Raw genomic sequence first — 23,586 nt, 5'->3', positions numbered from 1 at the left:
TTAGAGCCCTTTCTGAGCTCCTTTTTAAAGAGAATTTTCTCCTATGTCACCTCCCCTAAGTTCTTACATCTACCAATCACAGTAAACATTTTCCAAAGGACAAACCATTCTTAATTCACACCTAAGTAGACTAAACTTTTGAGTAATTCACACCTGAGTAGACTAAAACCTCTGAGTAAGTTCTCACCTCTTTGCCCCTTGCAAGTTTACAAGTTGTTTGACCTTTATAGGTACTTAGCACCTTTTTGTATTAGATCTAAAAATGGGCACAGCTTAAGGGCTTTTGCCTTACAATAAGTATGGTTTAAGTACTCTTCATTGTTCAGCAAGGAGTTTACAGCTTTATCTTCCCCTAAGGCATGCTTAAGTATGGGTGAAGTAGAGGTTTCACATTCCTGATCTAAGTCCCTTCATTGTTTAAATGGGGAATGGTCTTAACCAAGTGTTCTGAAGTAGAGTCTGAGAATTTTTAAGATACACAAAACACTTCCTCAATAATTTTTTTTTATTCTGAAGCTTAGGGTCTTTGATATGATATAAAAGGTACAAAAGAAATTTACCAACATATTGACAAAGAATCTTTGGTGAAAGAAGTCCACTTTGCCAAATGGGCCTTACGAACAAATAATAGTTTGGGGGGGAAAAAAGAAAGGGATGGGTAACCCAGTCCCCAGTATTCAGTACATCATATTATATAGTCTCATAATGCAACTGTATGATTTTTGAGGACTTTCTCTATTGCTGTCATCTTTTCTTCTTAGGCTTTCTGGAATGGTTTCTCTGGCTTATCTGCTTCCCTAGTTCAGGTGGATATCTTTCACTAAATTTGCTTGCAAAATAGATCTTAATAAATTTAATACAATCACCCTAATTTTTGCTTTGCCAATAAGTAGGTCATATTGTGATAACTAACTCAAACCAGGTTGTTCTAATGTAATTAATATAAAGAACATCCAATTGTGAATCTTTGCACTAGAGGATCTACATTTTCTTTACTCCTTCTATTCTTTATCTCTAGCTAAACCACTCAGTCAATCTAGAAACAGCCATAACAGACCAAAAGGAGAATCTAAAGGATCTAGAAGGATCTGACCTTTAGAATCAGGCTTTCTACTTAAAATTTTTGATATATACCAATTTTTATAATTTAATATTAAGACATGCTCAATGTCAATTTCTTCACCTTTGAATCTAGTGACTTTCATGTTTTATTAACTTACTCCATAAAATAACAATTCAATGAAAAGTCTCAAATATCAGATAAGGACTTTTAAACCATTATTATAATCTCAATGATACAAAATATATTTAACAAAATAGCAACTTTTTAAAATAAATTTTAAAAAAAAACCTTACTTTACATCTTAGAATCAATATTGTGTATTGGTTTCAAGGGAGTTGGAGATTGAGTGACTTGCCCAGGGTCACACAACTAGGAAGTATCCTGTCAGGGACCAAGGGGTTAAATCCCCCCAAACTCTCCCTCCTCTGTCCCGTAAATTTACAAAGAGGACACAGGTGCAGACAAGAGAGCAACATAACCTTGAGAAAGATGTGGAAGGCAGAGATAAATCCCCTCCTTGGCTCTAGAGGCCAGGCTCTAGTCAAAATTATGTTTGTTGACTGTTTGATGCCAATTATTGAGCTAAGCTTGGTTCCCACATAAAGAGAGATAAAATAGGGACTGCTTTTAGCACAAGTATAAGAAGTAACCTGTATAATTAGAATCTGCTCCCCAGGACTCTAAATTCCAGCATCCTATTTACATGTTTATCTATGTCCTTGCAGAGGGAGGATATATTTTGATGTAGCCCCACCTGTTGTATTCTTCTCCCTGAAACAGGGCTGATGAAGGTGGAATGAGGAGAGATACAGGAGAATTTTACTCAGGTGTTTTTGACTCATGTTTTTACTTTTGTACTTTCATTTCTTTTCCTTTAAGTGATTATTAATAAATCTTATAAAGTATAATACTTGGAGTTATTGGATATAAATTTTAATCTTACATATTTGACAAGCCACTACAGAAGATAGAATCCTTGAATTTTTTAAAGAAAGTCTTCAAGTAAAGGTTAGGGAATAGAAAATTTTGCTCCTGCTGATAAGCTGCTTTTTGTTGTGTTATTTTGTTGTTTGGTTTTGGTTTTTGTTTTGTTTTGTTTTTCATTTTTCCTGGATGCCCCATCCTGAGATTCCTAGATGAAACAGATAAGTCTTTCTGCTGTCTACAAGCTACTGCAGTTCACACTGTTGCTCCCCTCACTCCTACCACAGTCTTCCCACCACTGCTATTTGCCCAAAGGTCTGAGAGCTGTTTGGAAGCATTTTCTTTTTACTTTCAGAAAGGTGAGATCCAAATCCCCTTGGGCTACACTCCCCTTACAACCATGGGGGTCTCAAGCCTCTGCTAGCAGCTTTTCAGCTGGGGAACACAGTGGAGCAGCCCCTTACACACTATTCACCCCAGCCCCAAACTGGCTAACCCAAGGTGGCTTCCATATTCCTGGATGTAAGGGTGGGGACTGAGGTGTCATGTAGCCACTGCTTTAACCCCTAGGAAGGAGAGGAAGGAAGGTTACTCTTCCAAACCTCTTCACCTTACTCCTAGCCAGTACATGCTAGGGTAGTGCCACTTATGGACAGGAAGTAATGATTGCAAACATGGCCCGGTGTTCTGCCTATCTCAAACAGCTCCCATTTTCAGAGAGCCTTACCAAGCTTGTACAGTTTGTAGCTTTAGGATGTCTTTTCTTACTACCCTTCCTGGGTGTACTGACTGGATACCTTGCAATTGATAGCTTGAGTAATCTCGGGATTCACAGGGGAGATTCATATCCCTATAACCTCTTGCCATTTGGGCCTGTCCAGTCCCTGAAACACATCCAATATGGGGTTCATCCACCCTATGCTCAGTGCGGGAATGGGAAACCCCAGAAGTGTGGCCAAAGGAATGTAAAAGGATGATGATACTCAAGAAGAGAAGGAATCTTAAAGAGTCTAGAGGTGGATTTTAAGCCTTTTCAGATGCCATTTGCCTTATTGATTTTAGCTGTTTCAATCTGTTCTCCTCCAAATAGTGAAGAAGTCTCTGTAATGCAGCTATTGGAATAGGAGAAAAGGACTCTTGAATTCTGTGAAGATTGGATTTAGCTCTCTCCTGATTATAACAATGAAGATACTCAATTCTTCCTTTATTGGGAAGATTAAATTCTAATCTAATGCCCTGTCTGTTTTTAGATTTTAATCCCCAAAGTGTTAACTCAGTATTTAAAGTAGATCTGCCCATTTTAACTACAAAAAGGTGTTAACTAACCAAAAAAGGTGTTAACTAACTACAAAAAGGTGTTAACTAACCACAAAAAGGTGTTAACTAACTACAAAACGTGTGACACCCATTTCATATATTGAGTGGGCAGTCCTGGAGAGGAGCATCTGCAGTGAATGTTAGATGTAAAATTTAGGGGAAGTGACACAAGAGAAAAATGTCTTTAAATAGAGGAACAGAAGCACATGGAGATCGATCATTAGATTCAGTCATTCAGAGTTGGACTGGAAGAGATTAGTCATTTGGGCTTGGAGTGAAAAAGAGGAGAGACGGGAAGACAGACACTCAGACTTGGAGTGAAGACACTTGGCTGTGGAACTGGACCCCTGAAGGAACTCGTGCAGGAGGCCTCAGACTGCTTTCCTTTTAGATGGTCACTGTGGTGAGTAAAAGGCTGACTTAAGTTTCCTTGCCTTTCTGGAGGTGTGAACATCTGAGAAAGGCCCATTGTCTTGAGACTCCTTTCCCCTGACTGGGGCCTGAGAATTTCTACCTGGCTCAGAGGAAGCCAGAGCTTTCTCTATCTCTCTCTTCTCCCCTTTTCTCACTTCCTTAATATCTTCCCTCTATTGTAAATAAAATACCATAAATTCCATTCTACTTTACTAATTTATTTTGGGATTTAGAAATTAAATCCCTGGTGACCAATAATTTAATTATTCAGTCTAACCATAAATTTTAACAATTCATTGCTCATATTCTGTCACATATATTGTATTTTCTTATTGTTAGCTTTAAATTTTAATTTTGTTTTTTTAAGTTCACATATTAATCTAATCTAATATCTTCTGTTACACTATGTCATTTTCAACTACTGTGTTTTGGGCCATTTAGCTATATGTTCTGTTACATTGTCTTTATTTGTCGCCTTCCCCTATGACCGGACTGGAGAAAATACCATTATAAAAGTCAATAAACTTCTTGAACAGACCCTTGTTTGTGGCAAAACCATAGGTCCATAAGGATGCTGGATTTTGTCCCCAGATCCATCAAAGTCACATGTTGCCTACATGGCCTTTTGTTCATGGATGGACTCCATCAAACTGATTACAGCCTGTATACAATGTTTGGAGAACTTAATCAGCTGAAAATCTCAACTGATTTTAAGGGATATTCAGAATTGATTTTCAGATATCTAGTGACACCACTACTTCTGACTGATCATTTTCCTACCTTTGACTTGTGTGTAACAAGAGGTAAGGGTCCATTTAATAGCTGAATAGAAGTGCTGTAGTACTATTGAATTCCCCATCTCTGCATTCATAAAAATGTAATGGATGAGACATCTGAAGTGATTTTCACTTTTGTAGTCCTCACATCCACATTGCAATGGATGGGATAGATAAAGACATGCCTTTTGCAGCTGTTACAGTCTCACACCAAAGGAAGGAGGTTTCCCAAGGGATTTGGTTACCCCTAGACAGTTTTTATATTTATAACTCTTCAGCCTACTCTACCCTTCCACCAGAATGATCAAGATCCGTGCTGACATTTTAGACCCAAAATATTTTCATCAGCAGTACAGAGGGGGTTTTTTTGTTTCTCCTGCCACATTTTGGAATGATGGTAGTAATATCTTTGCCAAGGTAAAGATTGGCTATGTTAAATTGATGGTTGGACTGAATAATATTTTGATTGGTCACCAGAGATTTAATTACTAAATCCCAAATGAATTACTAAAGTTGGAATGGAGAGAGAGAGAGAGAGAGAGAGAGAGAGAGAGAGAGAGAGAGAGAGAGAGAGAGAGAGAGAGCTGCTCTGACTTCCTCTGAGCCAGGCAGGAATTCAGAGGACCCAGGCCAGGGAAAGGAGTCCCAAGACAATGGACCTCTCCAGAGGCTGGTGCCTCCAGAAAGGCTAAGGGAAAGGGAGTCAGCCTTTATACTCACCTTGTGTCAATTAAATAAGCAGATTCTTTATCAGATTCTTCTTCAGCATCCTCAACTCCAGGAGAACTGCCAATAGCCTCCAGCAGAAGAATAGCAGAACTGCTTCTCACAGGAGGTTCCGCTCCAAAAGTGTGTGTGTCCCAAGTCGAACTCCCAGAAGAATTGAATCCAGGCTCTTGTCTCTTTCTTTTAAAGACCTTTTTCTTGAGTCACTTCTCTTCATCTTTATGTCTACCAATCACATTTTATGCTCTGCTCTAGGATTGCCTAGAAGATTGTCAGTTGATTCTGATTTGTCACCAACTCTTTCATATGTGGGTCACAGACCTCCCACTCAATGTGTGAAATGGGTTTTCATAATGTGAACTTTAGATTACTCCACCCTACTTAGTCTAACAAAAACAGGAATGTCTACACCCATACTTAAGGACTAAGTATTGAGGAGGATGGCCTATGACAGACATGTGCTAGCAAATGGCAAATCAGAAACAACTGACAGACCCCTGGGCTGTCCTAAGTCAAGTTTAAGCTACCATTGGTACATGTGAGATGCAGGAAAGTGATGTAAAAACCATCTATATTTTGAGTCACTTCCTCTCTCCAGCCTCTTTCCTAGAAGAGGTGGCTCTGGCTGGCAGCATGCTGAGCATTTCGGCATCTTAGCGTAGCGGCAGCTATTATCCAGTTTGGCAGTGAGTTTTCCTTGACACTATACTGGGAGAAGCTAAGTAACCTAGTTCAGGTGAAGCATCCTAACTGAGCTCTCTCAGAGTTTAGGTTGATTCCTTTCTCCTTTACCTTCCAAACATTATCCTCTTAGAAAGCCTATAATCTTTTTCAGAGACCTCATGGCAGAGGTCTTTGAACTTCCCCTGGTACAGGCCAGCCAGGAGAAATCCCATATCATCCGTTTCTCTCTTCTCCTTAATTCCTTCCTTCTATGGCTTATGGATTAAAATCACCATAAATTTCCAACTGTCTTGGGTATTTTATTTGGGATTTCCTCTAGCAACCAAAATTAATTTAGATTTGAGTCACAACCCTAAAATTACCTTTACAGTCTGGCTAATCCATGAAGGGTGTGACAAGAACCCTCAAATTTCTGTGAAATCTCTTTCCTTTCTCTCTTTATTACTTTCTCAAGTCAGCTTTTTAAGCAGTTTGAAACACAGCAGTGAGATCAGGTGAGTATAAATTTTTTCTTCTTTTTTTCCTTAATTTGAATTGAACACAGCCAGTTTTTTAAAACCCTAAAAGCAGCAGGACTGGGGAAGCTGTTTACGTATGAATCCCCTTTCCCTTAGGGAACAAACAACCCAATTAGGCAACCCTCACTGACAATACTGCCTAGATTATTCTTAATTAGCAGTGAAGGAAACCTGGAGGAAGTTTTGGCCTTATCCTGCTCCCCACATGTCTCTAGTTTTAAATTAAGTGAGGAGTAAAAACAAACAAAAACAAAAACAAAAACAAAAACAAAAACAAAAACAAAAACACAACAAAAACTTGTGAGGCCTGCTAGGAAAATTTACAACAAAATAAGACTCTTGGCGGTAGAGCCATCTACTGACAAAAGGCAAAATTACAGGCAACTTAATGTTTGACTTTAGGAATATGTGGTTACAGCCAGTTCACAACTTACTTAAAACTGGCTTATCAGCTCCATTAACAAATTTGGAGATGTATTATTCCTTGTCTCTCTGGAATGGCTCATCCCAGAGGACTTATGACTATGTCAAATCACTGCACTCCTCCTCCTTGGGATTTTACTTGTTGGAGCTGTAATATTGTATCTAATTTTCTATAAGAGAGCCCTGGAAATCCCATACAGAAGATAGAGAATCAAATAGGAGGATTATGTCAGTCTCCCCCTGAAAAACATGTTTTCCATCCAAACCATTCAACAATATGCGGAACTAAATACTCGGTTTGAGCTTCTAGAGGAAAATGTGGGGGAGATCATGGCTTTTATGAAAAGCATTAAAAAAGACTCAATAACATCCCATAATAGGAGTGATTTATCTTTCCATACTTCATCATTATTAGAATCCCTGTCCCACCCTGCTCTACACAATTTGGCTCCTAGTTCTCAAATCATGGCCTCCCATACCCAACTACGCCCCCGTCACTACCCAAAACACTCCTCCCCCTGCCCATTCCTCCTGCCCTGCTCCCCCTGCCCTAGCCTCCCCACCCTAACCAACACACTCCTCCCCCACCCATGCCTCCTGCCCTGCCCCCTCAGCCCTAGTCCCTCCCCCCACCCATGCTTCCTGTCCCACCTCCCTGCCCATGCATTCTGTCCTGCTCTCTCAGCCCTAGCCCCTACCCCTTCCCATGCTGCTTCTACCCCAACCCACTTGCCCTGGCTACCCCACCTACCCATGCTACCTGCCCTGCCCACACTACCTTAACACACTTAACCATCCCACCCCTTCCACTTCTCTTACTTACCCCATTGAAAAAGCAACAAGAAGCCTAGAAATGGGAGCACCAAATAGTTCAGATAGCTTATTTCTGTTAAGGGAAGTACCCACTTTTAATAAAAATGGGAACTTGGCATCTATAAAACATCATACACCTTTTAACCCTGAAGATTTAAATAAATTCAAGGAAGACCTTCCCTCATTTGAGGAAAAGCAAAAATTAAATTATAAAAAGATTGGAGAACATATTCAAAACTTTTGACCCCACTTGGATGGATGTTGAAAATTTATTAGAAAAAATTCTGACAGGGAGAAAAATAATGTAATCTCTCTGGCTAATCAGAAGCAAGGTAAAGGAGCAAATTATTGGCCAACTGAAAATCCACACTGGAACCCCAATGTTGAACTAGATCACACAAAACTAAACCAGGCCATGGAAGCATTATTGATAGCCATGAGAGCTTGCTCTGATAGACCTGAAAAATGGTCAAAATTTGAAAGAACCTGACAAGAAATTGATGAGGCCCCCTCCTAGTTTATGGACAGACTTATTGATGTAGGAAATACATATATGCACCTTGATTTGTCCAGAGAAAGGGACATTAGGCAAACAAGTAGGCAATTCATTGAGAATTATTGTTTGGTGGTAAAGGACTACTTTAAAACTAGCTGTCCTTATTTGGACTCTATGGACCTCAAAGAATTGAGGAGAGTAGCAGCCTATGTTTATAAGGGTTGTGCAGAAAGACATGAGGAACACAATATGTCAGTGGAAGACTTAAAGAAAGAAATTGAAATGTTAAAAGGACAACAGAAAAATCAGGGAGAGACCATGGCCCCTTTGCAGGAATTAACAAATAAATCATTAACATGCCTTTACTGTGGGAAGAGAGGACATGTAATGATGGTCTGTGGGAGCTGGCTATGGGAAAAAAGAAATAATAACAACTTTAATAATAACTAAAGGGATCGTAATGCCAATAAAAATGACAGTGCTCCAAATGAGGAAAATGATAATACTCAACATAATGCCCAACAACAATATATAAAAAATGGAGTTCATCCATGCTATACTCTGGGTGAGAATTCCCATCAGTGTGGGAGATCCCAGAAAACTTCCCAGGCATCTCTATGCAGGTATAAAGGGGGTAAGCGGGGAGGGCCTTGGAATCAAAGAGTGAAACCTTTGATTTTCCAGACTGTAAGGCTCATCGCCAGGGTCGGCCAGCCCTGTGTGACCTCACTTGGGGTAACGAAATGAAGAGTAACAAATGGATGCTATATAAAAATGCATAGCAACAAAGCTTTATTGGTTTCACACAAAGCATATATGGGTTAAGACACACAGGAAGATATGATGTTACCACCCAGCAACAGCAGGAACCAATAATTGGGCAGATTCATAGGAATTCATGACGTTACCTGCCAGGCACAGGGAAGAACCGAGAGGATTCCAAACAAGCAACTTTCCCACAGTCTCTCACAATTTCTCACAAACCTTATCAATCCTCCCTTTGCTGGCTACTCCAACCTTGCAGTTTCTTTCTCACAAACCTTATCAGTCCTCCCTTTGATGCTACTCCAACCTTGTGCACACAGCTGGGCAGGTCGTACACAGTTCAACCCACAACCCTGACTATGCAACCCAAGCAGGGAGAAGAGGAGGGCTTTAACCCTTACGGTTCTGCCTCAACTACACCAGACCCTGCTATTTTAATGCCAGTAATCCCTATACATCCACACACACACACACATAGTAAGGAACCTCATGTTACTTTAAAGGTGGGAAATTCATACTATGATTGTCTTTTGGGCACTGGGGCATCTAGGTCAGTTTTGGTAAGCAAACAAGATGCAAAATGTGACTCTATTAGATCTCTAAATGTTTTAGGTGTATCAGGAACAGCATTAAAGGTCCCAAAACTTACTCTTCACATGGTATGCATGGGACCCCTAACTTTTGAAAATTCTTTTCTTTTAATGCCTGGATCCCCCACAAACTTGCTGGGGAGGGACTTACTTTCCAAACTACAAGCCACAATAATTTGCACCCCATATGACTCTATGTCCTTGGAAGTATCTGAGGAATCTCAAATTACTCCCTGTATCCCTTCTATCAGAGAGTCAGGAGGGGAAAAATATTCCACCTTTGAAATATCTATAGATATACCAGAGTCTCTTTGGGCCACATCTTCTTTCGATATAGGCCTACTTGAATCAGCTGTTACTGTGCAGATTAAAACTAACTATAGCAGACCTCCTTCCATTACTCAGTATCCTCTCTCAAAGGAGGCAATAGAGGATATTACCCCAGTAATAAACTCATTAATCAAACAGAGCATCATAATTTCCTGTAAATCTGAATACGACACACCCATCCTGCCCATTAAAAAACCAAAAAGGGGGCCTGATGGCAAGCACCTCTATAGATTCGTACAGGATTTGAGGGCTGGGAACAATCACATTATAAAAAGACACTCTGTGGTTTCCAACATAAATACTATTATTTCCTCTAATTCTAGCACAGCGACCTACTTTACCCTAGTGGACTTGTGCTCAATCTTCTTTTCCATACCCATATATGAGAACTCCAGGCATATCTTTGCTTTCACCTGGAAGGGCTCTAAGTATATGTGGAGTCGACTGTCACAAGGGTTTGTGGAAAGCCTGAGTTTATTTGTGCAAATTTTGATCCAAGACACAGATAATATAACATTAAAAAACAGCAAATTTATAAAATACATAGATTATCTACTCTTGCCTTCAACAGACACAGAGGTATATCAGGAAGATAGTAAACACCTTCTTTTCGAATTTCACAAAAGTGGGTATAAGATCTCAAAGGATAAGATTCAGTGGTGAGACACAATCTATCCTCCCCAATCCTCCCCAGAATGTGAACAGGGGAGTTAACCCGTTCCTAGGAGATCTTGGGATTTATGAAGCCTTGAACTAAGATTTCTATGTTTTGGCGTACTCAGAAGGAATGGTATGTCACAAACACCTAGGAAGAGGAACTCTATTCCATGAGGTCATGAATGGTTCACTGAAATTTTAGAGCTAGATTTTATATTGATTGTGATAGGAATGACATTTGTATTTGGAAATTGTTATATTGCAAAAATTTTGTAGACAGGTTATCCTAACCCTCCTTCCAATGACTCAGCCTTTAGCCTAAGATAGGACCTTAAGCTAACAAATAGACAGATTAAGATAATGTAGCAGTCCAGCCCATAGGTATTATGGAGAGACAAGGATTATGAGTGAGCACATGGCCATCCTGCGCATGGCAATGGGCTCTATTCCCAGCGTGGCTGAAGTTAGGGCGCGAAACCTTGCTTCCTCCTGTCTCACTCACCTGAGGATAATAACCCCACCTTCACCTAGTCATAATTTGCAATTATCCAATGGCAATACACTAGGTAACTCATCCATATGTATTGAGACATCGTGTAACTTATCAATTTGTATTGAGCTCATTTGTATATCAAAGAGAATAAAGAGAATGGGAAGCAGCCAGCTCAGCCACTTGGAGGAGGTTTGCAAGGGAGCAACTTCTCCCCTTTCTCTCTCCTCTTTATATTTTTCCCTGAGGCCTGGCCCTTCAGTCAGGCCTTCCTGTCTCTCTCTCTCGCTCTCTCTCTCTCTCTCTCTCTCTCTCTCTCTCTCTCTCACTCTCACTCTTTCTCTCTCTCTCTCTCTCTCTCTCGCTCTTTCTCTCTCTCTCTCTTTCAGGAGCTGATGGCTGTCCTGGCAGGAGCTTGGCAAGCTCCATCTTTAAATCTTCTCTATCTCTCTTTCATCTCTCCAACCTGTGTGGTAATAAATGTGGATCTCTGGACTGGTAAAAGCCTTCGAAATGGTCCTTTGATCAAAGCTTGGTTGTGGCTTATGGATAAATAATAAAGACTCATTCCTGCCACCTCATATCTCTAATTTGACTCCATCATCCCCCTCGTGGTATTTAAAACTTCTATCCTGTCTCTATCTTCCTACCTTAAAGCTTCTCTCCCCTCTGAGGAAGCTTTAGATAAGATTTATTATTTTGAGAGGGGGAAGGTTAGGTGGGAATAATAAGTAGCATAGATAGATTAGAATAGATATACAGAAGGTAAGTTGCATGGGTGCATGTTGGCACCACGCTAACAACAGGAAAATGGAGGAGTGTGACAGAGGGTTTGCACATAGGAAGACCACCAGGCTGAAGAGTTTATGGATCTGCTCACCTCAATAGGGGAGGGGTCCCAAGAGGTCTGGGATGTTGAGAGAACCCAGAAGATTCTGGCTGGGATTTCAGTTAGATCACTCTCAACCTTGAGAAGCCTAGTAGCAGATGACTGGCCAAGCTTTTCCCCTGGGATTTACTCATCTTTTCCCTCTCCTGGTGACTGGACATTCTCACCCCCCCCCCCCCAATTTCCAACTGAAGGAACATCTGAAGAAGACATTTGAGCCTCTGTCAAACCCTTACCTCACAGCTCCTGGTGTTCGGGGTCTGAACTGTAGCCAGGGGGTCAAAGACCAGGGCCAGGCAACCTGACTCTTCCTCAGGGGGCTCAGGCTGCCAAGACCTGAATTCCCCGAAAACTCAAGGAGGGAAAGAAAGGGGTAGTTAGAAAAAAGAACACCCTTCCCAACTTTCCTTTCCCATTCTATTTCTGCCAGCCATTTTCTTTGTGTTACCCTAGTTGACTTAAGTTATATTAAAGTTGTTGTCCTTTCCCAAATTGACTCAAGTGTAAGTGTTACAGCTTGAGGGGGGAGAGACATCTTCCTGAGAATAAACCTTAGGCTCTAGTAGTGGAGGAGGGCAAGAGACAATGTTGTGAGAGCAGCCATAGGAGGGGAAGCTGAAGCTGAAGGGGGAAAACTTACTAAAAAACCCCTTCTCTCTCTGAGCCAACTTTAAACCATAAGCTGTCTCTTCTGGATCCTATTTTCTCTTTACCACCAACAAACCTCTCCATTACATCAATTAACCTTTTACATAACCCTCCTCAGTACAAACTCAGTCAGATTGCTTGAGCAACAGTTACAAAATAAGGGAAGTTGAATACAGTCTATCATCCATCTTGTCAGTTTCCCTTACAGTTTATCATATTACTATCACAGTTTGGCAAGTTCACAAAGATAAAAGGACCTAGAAACTGAAAGTTTCTAAGGAGTCTAACTGCCATTCATTCAGAGGCATTTAGAATATCCATTAGAGGGGACAGCTGAGTGGCTCAGGGGATTGAGAGCCAAGCCTAGAGATGGGAGGTCCTGGGTTCAAATCTGGCCTCAGACACTTCCAAGCTGTGTGACCCTGGGCAAGTCACTTGATCCCCATTGCCTAGCCCTTACCACTTCTCTTCCTTGGAACGAATACACAGTATTGACTCCAAGAGAGAAGGTAATGGTTTAAAAAAATAATAATTTCCATTAGAGAATTCAATGACCAGTTTTTTTCCCTGCAGTACCAGCAAACAGACCTCTAGGTGGCTCCAAAAGCCATCCTGCTTACAGTTTCCCCAGGAACCTCCTAAAAAGACAATGGGGTTGCTGTGTTTTGATATGGCTTTTTTGCCTCAATTGTTTCTGACTACAATACCCTTATATATCCAGGGCCTTCTGTCTTTTGGCTTTCTAAGGCCTTAGGCATTAGTGTCTATGACTATTCTGGAAGCAATCTCCTACACTCCATTGGGGATATTAATGATACTATTAATGGGCATGGTATTGAACGTTCTACCAGCTATCTTTGCAAACGTGAAAATAGTTCTCAGGAAGAAGATACAGAATAATAAGTTGAAAATGAGAGTAGCTTTTCTGGAAAACAAATTGCCTAGAATAGAGACACACTATGAACAGTTGGTTAACACACATGGGGCCACTAAATTAGAAAAAATCTGAAGCACTACAAAACTACCCAGATAAATGTTCCCATTAAAAGAGAACCCAGTAATCACTGCAGACAATGAAATCCTTAATGTCAAATGCCACAAGACATTCACACAAGAAGATCTAGATTCCTTCAAAGCAAATACACCTGCATAGGATGACAAACCTATGGCTATTGTAAAACAGTTGAAAAAGATTATTAAATAAGGAGAGCCATCCAGTGGTCTCTCTGAGGGTCTATGGTTATCTCCATCTAAGTGTGACGATCCAGTCGAATTATGAGGTAAGAGACACTATGTCTTCACACCCACGCATGCAGGCATCACACACAGTGCTCTGCCATAGTACTGTGGTTCTTTTCTTATATAGGGTTTCAAGTACATACTTCTTTGGCACACAATCAATTTTCTACATCTGATATTCTACATTCTGATTGGATATTATCAAATCACTTAATGCACATTCTTGTGATGTTATTACAACAATGAATTCTGTGATCATTTACTACGTTTCTACAACATTCTGTGATGTATATGAATAACATAAAGTTGTTTGTAGGTTAGTACCCCTTTACCTCTTGAGAGGATCATTGTGCTTTTGATCAGCTTTCACTATCAATCACAATTGCTTAAGAGTTGAATAACAAAACAATTTTGTATTTAAGTGCAAAGTTAAAAAGTGACTTAAATTTTTATGGCCAATGATAAGGCTTAGCTCTTTCAGAAGTTTAAACTCAAATGATCCAGATCTTGGCCAGCTAAAGGATTTTAATGCACATGCTTTATATAACCTCATTGATTCCTTCATTGGCATACAGTCTTCTTTTAGAAAACTGGGATCATTCCAAGAGCTCAATAGCTCATACAAGGGTGAACCTGAAGGAATCTTGCCTGATTTATTGCAATATTTTGACTCCTTTTTTTTTAGTAATTAGTAAATTTTTTAAGTATGTAGTATTTTTAGTACTTTAATATTTTAGTATTTAGTAAATGTTGTATTTTTAGTAATTTAGTAAAATTTAGTAATTTTTAGTTTGGTAATTTAGTAAATTTAGTAATTGAGTAAAATTTAATAAAACATTTAGTAAATTTAGTAAAAAATTAGTTTAGTAATGTAGTATTTAATTTAGTAAATTTAGTTTAAAAATTAGTAAAAATGGATTTCCGGTCAAGATGGTGGCTTAGAGGCAGCAAAAGTTCACACCTCTGAAAACCCTTCCTTACCAATCACAAACTGAATGCTCCTAGGGGACTGAAATTCAAACTTAACAACAGGACAGAGCGGGCGAACCTTCCTCCTGGACTCGGATCAAAAGCCAGAATCCTAGATCACTCGGGTCTAAGGGGAAGGCAGAACGAAGTTCCCAGGAAGCCCCCCCCCCCAACCCAGAGAACTGAGCTCGCGGCAGCAACAGGAACATCAGGGCCAGCAAAAGGGCCTCAGGGCTGGCTGTTCTGAAGGGCGCACCTTGAAAGCAACCTGAGCAGGGAAACAGAGAGAGACGGGGAGGGGGGGGGGCCTCCATCTGAGCCTCACTGGAGGTTTTTGCTTTGGGGCACATCCAGTCCAACCTAGCTGAACCTAATCCCATCAGGAGCCCTCAGAGCTCAGGGAGGCCAGGACCCATCCCCCCCCTTAGAGTGCAGGGTCTTCTGCAAGGACAGAAACCTCAGGGCATGCAAAGGCACTGAGGTACCTTGCGGACAGTGCTGTGCCAGGCTCAGAGCATGGAAGTAAGGCAGTGGAGGAGCAACTGGAGGGAACTGAGAGCAGTAACACCTGAAATGCCAGCAGGCAGGGGAGGGCAGACCATGGGCTTCCCCAGGAAGACAGGAGAATGGACAATTTGCCTGCGGTTAAAGCCTCAGACCATCAGACAGATACACTAAGAGCCAGTCCTCCTCAGTCAGATAGATATGGCAAACAGTACAGAAGTGCAAAAGCCTCCAAACACCAAGAAAAGCAAGAAGAAAGGGGTGACTTTGGACACATTTTATGGAGCAAAAATACAAAATACAGAGGAGATAGAAGAGGAAACACAAACAAATGCTCCAAAACCTTCCAAAGGAAATGGAAATTCTCCACAAACTCTTGAAGAATTTAAATCAGAAATTACCAAAAAGATGGAAGCCTTCTGGCAGGAAAAATGGGAAACAATGTAAAAGGAACTCAGCAATATGAGAGACCAAAATATGCAATGCGGAAACAGATTGAAGACTCAAAAAACAGGTCAGACCAAACTGAAACGGAAAACCAGTCTTTAAAGGTCAGAATCAGACAACTGGAAGACAATAATCTTGCAAACAAACAAGAATTAATAAAGCAAAGTCAAAAGACTAAAGAATTAGAAGACAACATAAAATATGACTGACAAGGTGACAGACCTGGAAAACAGGGGAAGGAGAGACAACTTGAGAATCATTGGTCTGCCCAAAAAAAACAAAGATAAACAATAATCTTGATATCATAATACATGATATCATCAAAGAAAACTGCCCAGAGATTCTAGAAAAAGGGGACAAAATATGCATGGAAAGAGTTCACAGAACACCATCTACACTGAATCCCCAAAAGACAACTCCCAGGAATATAATTGCCAAATTCCAAAGCTTCCAAGCAAAAGAAAAAATCTTACAAGAAGCCAGAAAAAGACAATTTAAATATAAAGGAACACCAATCAGGGTCACACAGGACCTAGCAATTTCCACTCTGAACGACCATAAGGCATGGAACATGATAATCAGAAAAGCAAGAGAGCTGGGTCTTCAACCAAGAATCAGCTATCCATCAAAACTGACTATGTACTTCCAGGGGAAAGTATGGGCATTCAACAAAATACAGGATTTCCAAACATTTGTAAAGAAAAGACAAGAGCTCTGTGGAAAGTTTGCTATCCAAACACAAAGAGCAAGAGAAACATGAAAAGGTAAATATGAAGGAAAGGGAAAAGGAGAAAAATGTTATTATACTGTCTCAGCAAGACAGTATATGATAAACCCAAAGATCCCAGCTTTTGGGACCAAAATCCACTATTTGATAAAAACTGCTGGGAAAATTGGAAGACAGTGTGGGAGAGATTAGGTTTGGATCAACACCTCGCACCCTACACCAAGATAAATTCAAAATGGGTGAATGACTCGAACATAAAGAAGGAAACTATAAGTAAATTAGGCAAACACAGAATAGTATACTTGTCAGACCTTTGGGAAGGGAAAGACTTTAAAACCAAGCAAGATTTTGAAAGATTCACAAAATGTAAAATAAATCATTTTGATTACATCAAATTATAAAGGATTTGTACAAACAAAACCAATGTAACTAAAATCAGAAGGGAAGCAACAAATTGAGAAACAATCTTCATAAAAACCTCTGACAAAGGTTTAATTACTCAAATTTACAAAGAGCTAAATCAATTGTACAAAAAATCAAGCCATTCTCCAATTGATAAATGGGCAATGGATATGGATAGGCAGTTCTCAGATAAAGAAATCAAAACTATTAATAAGCACATGAAAAAGTGTTCTAAATCTCTTATAATCAGAGAGAGGCAAATGAAAACAACTCTGAGGTATCACCTCACACCTAGCAGATTGGCTAACATGACAGCAAAGGAAAGTAATGAATTCTGGAGGGGATGTGGCAAAGTAGGGACACTAATTCATTGCTGGTGGGGTTATGAATTGATCCAACCATTCTGGAGGGCAATTTGGAACTATGCCCAAAGGGCAATAAAATGTCTGCCCTTTGATCCAGCCATAGCACTGCTGGGTTTGTACCCCAAAGAGATAATAAGGAAAAAGACTTGTACAAGAATATTCATAGCAGTGCTCTTTGTGGTGGCCAAAAATTGGAAAATGAGGGGATGCCCTTCAATTGGAGAATGGCTGAACACATTGTGGTATATGTTGGTGATGGAATACTATTGTGCTAAAAGGAATAATAAAGTGGAGGAATTCCATGGAGACTGGAACAACCTCCAGGAAGTGATGCAGAGCGAAAGGAGCAGAACCAGGAAAACATTGTACACAGAGACTGATACACTGTGGTATAATTGAACGTAATAGACTTCTCCATTAGTGTCAATGCAGTGACCCTGAACAATCTGCAGGGATCTAGGAGAAAAAACACTATCCACAAGCAGAGGATAAACTGTGGGAGTAAAAACACCAAGGAAAAGCAACTGCTTGACTACAGGGGTTGAGGGGACATGTCTGAGGAGAGACTCTAAATGAACACTCTAATGCATATACCAACAACATGGAAATGGGTTCGAGTCAAGAACACATGTGATACCCAGTGGAATTGTGGTTCGGCTAGGGGAGAGGTCGGGGTTGGGGGGGGAAGAAAAGAAAATGATTTTTGTCTCCAATGAATAATGTTTGGAAATGACCAAATAAAATAATGTTTTTTTTTTTTAATTTAAACCCTTACCTTCCGTCTTGGAGTCAATACTGTGTATTGGCTCCAAGGCAGAAGAGTGGTAAGGGCTAGGCAATGGGGGTCAAGTGACTTGCCCAGGGTCACACAGCTAGGAAGTGGCTGAGGCCGGATTTGAACCTAGGACCTCCCATCTCTAGGCCTGGTTCTCAATCCACTGAGCTACCCAGTTGCCCCCAAATAAAATAATGTTTAAAAAATTTGTAAAAAACATTTCTAGTTTTTCTTTTCTAATCTGTTTAAGAATATTCTTCAGTATTTTTTCCCTGTTTTGGTGAGGCTTCTCCTCTATCTGCTATTGTAGAAGAGTTCAGTAGCTATGGTACAAGTTTATTACTACCAGTGCTCAGTAAGAAACTGTTCTAACTCTTGCTTCTGAGGAATTCAAACAATGAAAGGACCCCAAAACATTTTTAAAAATTGACACAATTTCCTTTAATTTTATTGCAGAAAGCAACCAAACTAGAGTAGGATTAAATAAGAAATCAATGTAAGGCAATAGGAATTAATACAAGGCAAGAGTACCAATGATAAATATATATTTATAATGATTATTATAATTTTTTAAAAATATTATTATGTTTCAAATAATAAATCACTGAATTAGGATATTCAATTAATTAACATGGCTTTGAATTAGTTTGGCTTAATTTGATTTTATTCAATTTGCTTATTTTGGTTTTATTTTATTCAAATTAATTAAATATTATTGATTTTAACTTATTAACATTTATTTTACTTAATTTTATTCACTTTGATTCAATTCAGTTTCATTTATTCAATTAGATTTAATTTTATTTAATACTTTTAAAAATTGCCTGGAGTTTCACTTCCTGCCTTTAGATGGCACTACACTGGTGTGTACTGGCCAGGGGACAGGGTTTCCTAGAACTATGTGGTGGGGGCTGAGGAGGAGGCAAAGGCACATGCATAAGAGCTGACTTCTTAGGCTTTTGCATGTGAGCATGGAAAGGGGAAAAAGGAACACAGCCCCCCCCCCAAAAAAACCCTGTGGGCTAGTCCTAATTCGCAGTCCCCAATCCCCAAACCCAAGCAGATGCACAGAGTGCTGCAATCTGAGCCAGGCAAGGTCATAGGTCTCTGGTTGTTGCAAGGATTGGAAGCTGCCAGAGCAGGGCAGGGACCAGGGGCCCCTGCTGGGATTTTGCTTTTGAGATGCTCCCTAGGATGCTCTCTTAGCAAGAGGCTGAATTAGTTTCCAGTCCCTGGGGGAGCCTCTTGAGACCAGTGCGGTGAGCAAACGAAAAAAAAAATCACTGGCCAATTCAGTCTGGGTGTGCTCACTGTAAGGTGCCAGTACCAAGTTATTCTCTCCACCACCTCACTGGTGGAGGGTTGTTGGATAGGCTGATTGCTGCTAAAAACCCAGCTCACTTGGTGGAGTCCTGTGAGCCTGGGGTAGGGAAGGATTGTTGCTCCACTCTGGGCTTTGGCAGCATCAAGATGAGGGCTGGCTACTCAGATGTTCCAAGTGGCTACTCAGCTGGGGCAATCATACCAAAATCTGTGACAGTGAAAAGAGCAAGGGCAGGAGCAACAGAAGCAGCACAAGCAGCATTGGTGTTGTGGCTTCTGGCCAACCCACCACCCAGGCAGTCCCATTGCCACGAGGAATGGACAGCCAGGAAGGAGAGTTTAAGTGTGTGATCCTCCTGTTTCAAAATAAGGCTCATGGGAAGAATCTTAGCACTTTGCCTTATTTGTCTTCCCTGGTGAAAAAGAGAAACATCAAGGCCATCCCTGCTGCCCATCCAAGTTCCAGAAATCATTCTGCATGTCTTTGCAGGAAGGCAGAGCAACTCCAGAGTACTGATGAATTGGGAACATGTACTACGGACTGTAATGTGTCTGGAGAAAGTACTGGTGATTTCTCAAGAGTGAATATATCCCAAGTGGACATCTGGTGGTATTGTGGAAGAGAAACCAATTTCTAACTGGTCTGGCACGTGCATGCTAGTGCAATTCCCTGTTGTTTTTGCTGTAATAGTAATATGATAAACTAAGGGAAATGACAAAGTGGATGATAGACTGTGTCCAACTTCCCCCACTTTGTAACTGTTGCTCAAGCAATCTGACTGTGTTTGAACTGAAGTGGGTTATGTAACAAGGTAAGCCTGGTAAAAAAAATCCTTGGAGGCAGATTACAAAACCAAACAAGGGATAGTAAACAGGGTTTCAAATAGGGGTTCCCTAATTATACCAGGGATACTAAGCTTTCTCACGTCCCTGTAGACCTCACAGTCTGGCTTCTTGTCTCAAGCAAACTGGAAACCTTCCTAACGCTCCTTATTCTTTCTTAAAATTCCCAACTATCTGATCTAATCTACTTCTAAATGTCCTTATGGATTAACTTGTATACTGCCTCCAAGGTGGGCCCTGGGGGGGCCAAAATGGCTTCTGGTCAACTTGGCCAAGAGTCTGTCTTCACATGGTCAGGATCACAAAGACCAGGAAACAAAGATCTTCTTTGCTTCTTTCTCAGTTGGTAGATCTCTCAGATCACAGCCGCACAGTCACTAATTATTGATGTTGATATTCCCAAACTGACACTGGAAAATGCCAAGAGCTCCAGAGGGAAAACTTCCTCCTTCTCCAAGCTCCAGTGGGTCAGAGCACTCAGGAAAAGACAGTTGGCTTAAAAAAAAAAAAAGCTTTCAACATTCCACAGAACTCTGCCTTGTAACCCCCTAATGCCTGAAAATTCCAAACCAAGAGGCAGTTTTGCAGGACTTCCCTTTTTGAACCAAAAGCCTAAATAAACTCTTATCTTCATAGTACCTTGGCATCCATGAGAGAGTAAAAACCAGTCAGAAGAGGTAAGGAGAGTGAAAAGAAGCATTCCTGCCGGATTATTTAATAAGAGAATATACAGAGACAGCACTGGAGTCTCTAGAGGAGTACCAGATGAGTCCCAGCCAAGAACTCAAATAACATCAGGAGAGGGGACAAAGCCATTATAGTGGCTCAGTAGCAGCAAGACCTGAAACCACTCAGAAAATACTTTCAGATCAACACTTTAAAAGCATTACAAGGGGGCACCTGGGTAGCTCAGTGGATTGAAATCTAGGCCCAGAGACAAGAGTTCCTAGGTTCAAATCTGATCTCAGACACTTCCTAGCTGTGTGACCCTGGGCAAGTCACTTAACCCCCATTGCCTAGCCCTTACCACTCTTCTGCCTTGGAACCAATACACAGTACTGATTCCAAGATGGAAGGTAAGAGCTTAAAAAATAAATAAATAATAAAAGCATCTCAAAATCACGGGAATCAAAAACCAGCAATAAAATGTAGAGAGGGGTTTCTGTTGAGGAAAACAATGTGAAAGATAGGTTCAGGGGGCCATCAAGCCACAATGTTTTGACATGATCACTTGTGGAAACCAGTAGGTCAAAAAGTGACACCTAGGAAGGATGGAAACATTCACTCATCCCCCCCACCCCCACCCCCGTGTGACTTCCCCCACTAACATCCTCTTATTATTGGAATTGCTCTTACTCAGGTCCAGGAAAAATAGATGGGAGCAAAGTGCTTTTGGGTTAATATAGATGTCCCACTCTGTCCCCCCAGAATATCATTAGGAGATCCCCCTCACAAAATTAAACCTAAGGATTCTCATGTACCTACATAGAAAGGACCCTCTTTTCTAGGCTTAAAACTTTTGGCAAATCTGTGCTCAGAATTCCCCAACCTAAATCTAGGTCATGTTGATTCTACCCTCTGATGTAATCGGGAAAATATGGTTTCACGACTTTGAATTGCTAAAACTGTAAAGATAATTTTAGCGTATTGATTTTATATCAAAAATAAGTGGTCGTGGGGGCAGCTGGGTAGCTCAGTGGATTGAGAGCCAGGCCTAGAGATGGGACATCCTAGGTTCAAATCTGGCCTCAGACACTTCCCAGCTGTGTTACCCTGAGCAAGTCACTTAACCTCCATTGCCTAGCACTTACCACTCTTCTGCCTTGGAATCAATACACAGTATTGACTCCAAGACAGAAGGTAAGGGTTTAAAAAAAATGTTTTTAAATAAGTGGTTGCCATGGGAAAAATTCCCAAATATGAAATACCCAAGTCAGCTGGGTTTTATGGAGATTTTAATTAATACAAATGAAGGAATTAAAGAAAGGGAGAGAGACAGAGTAAGAGGAAATAATAGGAAAGGGGCTTGGGCCTAGGCCAATGGCCTAGGTCTTTCTCCCTTAGAGAGAAAACTAAGTCAGTCTTTAGTCACTCACCACAAGATTTTGTCCCAAACAAACTCCATTGTTCACAGAGACCCTCCAGTTTAGCTTCAGAAAGCTGAACTAAGTTCAGCCACCGAAAGAGAGCCTCCTCTGACTCCTGACCTCCAATTCAGCTTTAGCAAGCTGAACTAACTTCAGAGGCCTTCTGACCTCCTTTTAAAGAGAATTTTCTCCTATGTCACCTCCCCTAAATTTTCACAACTACCAATCACAGTAGACATTTTTTTCTAGGACTGCCCATTCTTAGTTTTTAGTTCTCACCTTCTCTTGGTAGATTATATTTTCTGTGTACTTCACACCTCTTTGCTAAGGTCGTCCCTTGAAAGTTGACTGACCTTTTAGTGATTAATTTGACCTTCATAGGTACTTAGCACCCTTTTGTATTAGATCTAAAAATAGACCTAGCTTAAGGGCTTTTGCCTTACTATAAGTATGAGTTAAGTACTTTTTCTTTGTTCTAAGGAGTTTATAAATGTATCTTCCCCTAAGGTATGCCTAAGTATGGGTGGAGTAATTTTAAAGTTCCTAATACATTTCTGATCAACTATCTCTATTTGTTTAAATGGGGAATAACCTTAACCAAATGTTTGAAGGTAGAGTTTGAGCAGTTTTAAGATTCACACTGACCCCGCACTTAGTAACAGTGTTTTTATGGATTATCTCCTTGGATTTTGAGCCTGTAGTTAGGATCTATGGAAATATGTATGTTGAAAATGAAACTGTATGCCAAGTAGTTGTATGACCATGAGGGTAAAAGATAAAGCCAAGCCTCAGCCAAGATGGAGCAATTTTTCATGTGAAACCTGTACTGTGGGTTGAATACAAAAGCTGTGTCCCAGTCATCATTCTGCCAACACTGTCCCACCTCTAAGACCCCATCCCCTGTGGGAGGCTGGCCAACCCTGCAGCAGGTAGGCAGAGAGAGTCAATTTTCTCATGAGTGAAATAAAAGTGTGTGATTCTCAAAGGGAAACATTTGGCCTATACCTTCAATATCCTCAAGACAAAATCACTCTTAATGAGCCTAATTAAGACAGGGATGACTAGTTTGTTTTAAATTTCAAAGACCTTTTGTTGACTTTTTGTTTATCTAAAAACTCCAGAACAAGCCTGGTGAAGAAATTGATAAAATTTTAAAGCCCCTGATTCAAGGTCAATAAACAACTCAGTTCTTTACTTATCTCTTATGAGTGTTAAAATAACACTTTTTCTGTACCTCACCATAACGTGAACCAAGTTGGAATACAGAAGTTTAGATTGTAAGTTCAAGCCACAGGCAGGAGTTGGACAGGGGGAGGGAAAGGAGGATATTGTGTTAGGAAGCTATAAAATGCCTGTTCTTGTACCCAGGTATTGCATTTGCC

At 40.5% G+C, this 23,586-nt stretch overlaps 1 long non-coding RNA gene across 1 annotated transcript in view; it reads right to left on the bottom strand.

The window, feature by feature from the left end:
• Positions 1-23,111, bottom strand: part of LOC130456337 (uncharacterized) — a 63,475-nt gene extending 40,364 nt beyond the window's left edge. The window contains exon 1 of the long non-coding RNA XR_008915027.1: positions 22,214-23,111. This is a non-coding gene — a long non-coding RNA (uncharacterized LOC130456337). The remainder of the gene's footprint in view (positions 1-22,213) is intronic.
• Between the last annotated feature and the right edge of the window lie 475 nt (positions 23,112-23,586).

This window comes from Monodelphis domestica, chromosome 1, assembly GCF_027887165.1.
Source record: "Monodelphis domestica isolate mMonDom1 chromosome 1, mMonDom1.pri, whole genome shotgun sequence".
Lineage (NCBI taxonomy): Eukaryota > Metazoa > Chordata > Mammalia > Didelphimorphia > Didelphidae > Monodelphis > Monodelphis domestica.
This window is presented reverse-complemented; position numbering and strand designations above follow the sequence as displayed.